At 39.6% G+C, this 5,266-nt stretch overlaps 1 long non-coding RNA gene across 1 annotated transcript; it reads left to right on the top strand.

The window, feature by feature from the left end:
- Positions 1–5,044, top strand: LOC114015144 (uncharacterized). Its single transcript, XR_003558913.2, has 2 exons — positions 1–418; positions 4,336–5,044. It is a non-coding gene; the product is annotated as an uncharacterized LOC114015144 (long non-coding RNA).
- Positions 5,045–5,266: the final 222 nt, after the last annotated feature.

Below are 5,266 nucleotides of genomic sequence, written 5' to 3'. Positions count from 1 at the left end.
TTGCTTTTAAACTCTTATTTATGCAAGAGGAGTTGCTACTATCTGAATATTTAGCTGAAGGCTTTTAGAAAGCCTGCTGCTCAATAGTGAAAGGTCTTGGAGTTCTTAAGGCCATGTGGACCCAGCCTGGCCTCTGTATACTAAACTCTTATTAAACTTCAGCAGAAGACATCCTCTGGAGTCTGATAGTTTTGCCCAAGAGCATCTCTGCATTGATGAGAGTTGTGTACAGGCGAGGTTCTAGCTGCCGGCTGCTTGTTCCAGCAACGCGAAACCCATGTGAAACAGTAACTGCATAGAGGGCTCCATGACCACGTACACTGAACTCCGCTGGATCTCTTATCAAGTCTGCAGCTCCCCGCAGCCTCAGCTTTCATGCTTCTTATTCACCCTTGACTTCTTCGTTAAACTTGATACGGTATTTAACTTCTTAACCTATAACTTCAGTAATATTCTGCTAAACCGAGCTTCCAGTACATGGTTAACTACCGTCTCAAATGTTTTCTTAGAATACATTGTGCTGATGAGTTGAAATAATTGCACTTTACCTTTATTTAAGCAGCACTTCTGATTAATTAATTATCTCTATGAATATGGTAATTACAGTTGTATTGCCAGAAATAGATTCATTTGCATCGGGTCTGAGGCTGAAAACTTTTCTGCTGAGTGCACTTAGGTCTTTAGCAAAGTAAGTTGAGAAGGCGTAGGGTTACATCCAGAATACACAGACCAGTTGATGCTGCCGCTGCTGCCTTTATTGCTGGGAACAAATTTGTTTACATTTGAGTGAGCAGGTTCAGCGTTTCCGGACTTGAGACAGGACAGCAAGCTTGTTCACACATCAGAAAAATCTCTAAAAATACTAAGAAATCTTTGTATCATTAATTGGCACTTCTGGTGCATGTTTCCTGTCCTTGATAATTCTTCAATTTAATTCACGTTTTGAATTCTTGAATCTCTTCTCTTGCAAACAGAGTTTTGGGCATCCATCTTGTGGCTCGGTGCCGCTTGTTGTATTTCTCTGAACCATGTGAAAACACAGCTGCTCTTCTTTCTTCTTTTGCGTTTGGGATCTTACATTGTTGTTTTCAGCAAAGCCAGCTAACTGACCATATTTAAATTTAGAATGATTACTGCTACTTTTTAGAATAATCTTTGGATTAATTTTGGCTACACGCTTTCTTATCGGGCATGCATAGTATATGCCAGCTTATAGAGGAAATAACTGTATTTAGCAGTTAATAATTGCTATGAGCATTCTGGAGGACAGGAAATGTCAGAAAGCAGATCTGTTAATGCATGCAGGAAACTGGGGGAGATCTGAATCAGCGTTTACACCCACGAGGTTCAACTTTGAGCCTAGCCCGGGTCACACACCCATGGAAGCACGTGGGAGAGAAATTCTGCACTTTCATTGTGCAGCTTGTCTGTCTGCCTGGACTATGCAAGAGAAAGCGCTGGATCGGGGTGGTTACGCCTGCTCAGACGGCAGAGCAGCTGAGCACCACTGCATGGTGCTATGGCTTTGCTCTTCTGCACAGCAGTTGTCCTGGATGTACAAGTACTGAAAAGAAGAAAAACCATGAAATAGTTGACTTTTTCATGTGGACTCTTACTTAAGAGTTACGGTTATATTTCTGCCTGGCTTTGAACCTTGTCTGCAGATCACCCTGGCAGAAGCTTAACTCCTCCATAGCGTAATCGCAGGTATCTTGAAGGAGTTAGGTATCCAGTGGCTCTTCAGCCCATCCGGACTTCGAGAAGCAGGTGTGAGGGGGGAAAAGATCTCATATCAGTCTCTGTTCATACACAGCCATGAAAAGAAAGTCTGCAGAATCTTCTTTCTAGCAGCGGCTTCTGTATGCTTTGGGTGGCCCTTTTCATACATGTTTTTCCCAGTCTCTGAACGCGTTCTTACGTCTCACTTTACTGCTGCTGGCGTTTTTTTGCTTTTGGTTTTTGTTTGGGCTTTTTTTGTCCTTGCCTAGTGTGTCATGCCATGTATTTAATCTGAAAAATAGATTTCAGCTTAGATCGCTGAGAGCTTTAATGCAATTAAATAACTTAATTTGCATTCTCATACTGAAACAAACACAAGGAAGGAAGATGTTGCATAATTATTAGTTTTAAAACATTGTAGGGAAAAAAGTCTAAGCCTTAAGACTTACCAAAAGAAATAGGTTGCATTAGTGGACTACTTAAGACTACAGGGTGAAAACAAGAGGCAGGCAGCTACGTATGGCAACGCAGGCTTTGCTCAAAGTAAATTTATGGTAGCAAAGTACTTTGGTAAAATTCACCAGGCTTTTCATTATTTATTGACTGACATTTGCTGGATTCTTTAGCGACCACTGGAGAAGAGAATACTGTGTATTTCTTTGTTCAGTCGTGTTTCCTTGAATTACTTCTGTTGTGGCTTATTCTGTCAATTTAAGGGTTAAAATGCCTTTTTTTTTTTTCTCCCCAGTGATTTTGTAAAATTATGTTTTGCCTGTGACACTGCAACTAGCTTTGCAGTCTGGAGTTTAGTGGATGAAACTGTTTTCTGAGGGGAAAAGTATTATAATTAGCCTTGCATTTAACTGAGCTTGGTAATTGATATACGTATATACACACGTGTATATAAAAACGTTCTTATATAGCATGGGTAAACTGGAGATTTCTAATACAGTATGTGGCATTGGGTCTTGCAATGGCTGTATTAAAGCAAAATGCACAAGTCACTACTTGTTTTTATATAAACTTTGACATTGAATATTTTTTTAGAAATAAGGCCTTTGAAAGCTAACTGCGTTTAAAATTTTTTTAAAAAAATATTACAGCATGCACAGTAAGTATGATTCAGTTTTGTCCTTGATATCAAAATTGGATCTATTTACCTGCATGTTTGCTTTTATCCTCCTGCAAACTTATTTTGGGGATCTCTCAGTACCAGGAAGCATTTTACTGGTTTCAGTGGTACCTTCCCAGTCTACAGCTTTACTTGCTGCCAGAAGCCTGTTTTTCCTCCCCGCCCCTGGCCTGGAATTGCTGTCAGACTTTTAAGACATGAGTGGGTTTAAGTGCTCCTAAATCTTAACCACACGGCTTATTTGGTTACGCTCAAGCCCTGGCAGTTCCTACTGACTCTCTGTGCCAGAAAATGATTTGTGTGGGTCACGGGCTGTGGTATAAAATTTGACTTAGTGTTCCTATGTGTGACGGGCTGTAGCTGCACTCCTAAACGTAAAAAAGTGCTGTTGAGGGCTTGTTTCTTTCAAATGGGAACTAATTCCCTATGCTTATTGAATGACAAAGAGAATCTGGTTATTAAGTCTTTTTCCTGTTTCCTTTTGAATAAAATTCTGATTTATTAATACTGACAGCTGAAGTGTTTCTCTAAAACAATCGGAATGAGAGAGGTTCACACCGTAGGAAGGCTGAATTTAAAATACTGATTATTTTTTGCCTATTCAAAATATATTTAAGGAAGTAATTCTGCAAAAGGAAAATATTTTTCAAGCCACTTCAACAATGAATTTTCATAAAAATCAACATGGAAAATACGGATTTTTGAAACATATTTTCACCGAAGTAAATTTTGACTCATTGTTAAAACTTCCACCAGAGAACTTTAAACTTTAGGAGATAGATAAATTTTAGAGAGATTCTTTGTGCTGTCCTCACCTTTTTCTCCAAAAGGCTCATGCAAGGCAACAAACTGAATAAATTAACCCCCAGAGCTTAATACAGCAATAGGCACATGTGCTGTGCTAAAAAGAAGAGCTGGCTGAAGTCATATTGGCTGTGATTGAATGTTCTACAAATACGTCCTATATTGTTTGTATTTATGCACAAGACATCTTCTTTCAGCCACCTTTGGGAGCAGTTTTAACGCAGTCTTACCAGTGTCGTACTCGGCTGTGGTTTACGTTGTCTGCATTAGCAAATTAGTCCTTTAAAATTACTCCCTGGGTGGATTGTAGGTTAGGTTCTTTATAATGATAAAATTTAGCATCACAACTGTACTGGTATGTGCAAGAATTTGACTCTGGCATAGAAGAGTAGTTAAAGAGAGTTGGACCTGCTCTTCAAGCTGTAAGACAATGGAGACGGGTTCTGGGTGTCCTTGGAGGCCTTGTCCACAAGAACCACATGTTTCTTAAATCGTTCTTTTTCTCACGCTCCCTCATTCTGCCAACGTCTTAGGAATGAAATTCAGTCAGAAATGAAATTCAGAGTAGTTACAGGGAGTGAAGTGTAGCTCTCATGATGTTGCTGCATATTTCTATTTATTGTTTCTGTGTAGTATCCTTTTGCTAAATCTACTTGATCTCTCTGTGTCTTTTTGTGCAGGTTACAAAAGTACGATCTCTTGCAGCCCTTAGGATAGGAACAAGGTAAAGATCAGCAGAAGACCTGGGGTCTGCCAAGGCCTGCTATTGCGCTTCTGTAAATCTGGACAGTTTACAGTGCTTTAAATTAGGTGCTGCCTGGTCCGCGAAGAGTTTTTTGGAAGGACCAGGAAGTGCCGTTACAACATTTTGTTAATGTTTCGTTCTGTCATGGTCTCTCTAAATCATTCCTCTGTTGTCTTTCCCCAGGAGAAAATTAGCTTTTTTGAAGTGTTTGAGCTGTTGTTCTTCTCAGAAAAAACAGGAAATAATACTAATATGTTAATCTTTAACACGTAATGGGATGTGCTAGAGTGAAAGGTGGTGTGACTCTTCAAAGTGCTTGGGGATCTTGCAGACTTTGGCCTGAAATGATGTGGTGTGGGAAGCCTGACTCTATATCCAGCCTGGGTAAAGTGAAGTAAGAGTAGATACTTTCCAAGTTTTATTGGTTTTCTACACAATTTCTAATAGCTTTGATGATACATGAATAGTGTCAGATAATTTTCTAATGTAAAACTCCCAATTTAATGTCTGTACATACATCTCGAGTGTAAGCACCCGTTGCTACTTGCCTTTTTGTATGCTATTGGGATGTGCATACTGTGTATACGTAACTGCATTGAGTTGTGCACCCTGCACAAAAGCCTGAATAAATGGGTTTTAACGTTAATCCAAAGAATCACTATTCATTTGATGATCGGTGTTGCTTGTTGCTAGTGAAATAGCTTTTCACTTCTCTGAGAAGTTCATTATGTGGCACCAATCCAAAGGGGAGTTTCCAGGTAAACGTCTTGTGCTGTGATCAGATAAGCCATGGGAGGCTTTATTTGCAAAGAACGGATCGCTCTTCAAGGAAAAGATGGGAGATGGTAATTAAGGAATCTGGTACT

Source organism: Falco cherrug, chromosome 2 (genome assembly GCF_023634085.1).
Source record: "Falco cherrug isolate bFalChe1 chromosome 2, bFalChe1.pri, whole genome shotgun sequence".
NCBI classification, from domain to species: domain Eukaryota; kingdom Metazoa; phylum Chordata; class Aves; order Falconiformes; family Falconidae; genus Falco; species Falco cherrug.
Note: the sequence above shows the minus strand (reverse complement) of the source record. Positions and strands in the feature narration are given on the sequence as shown.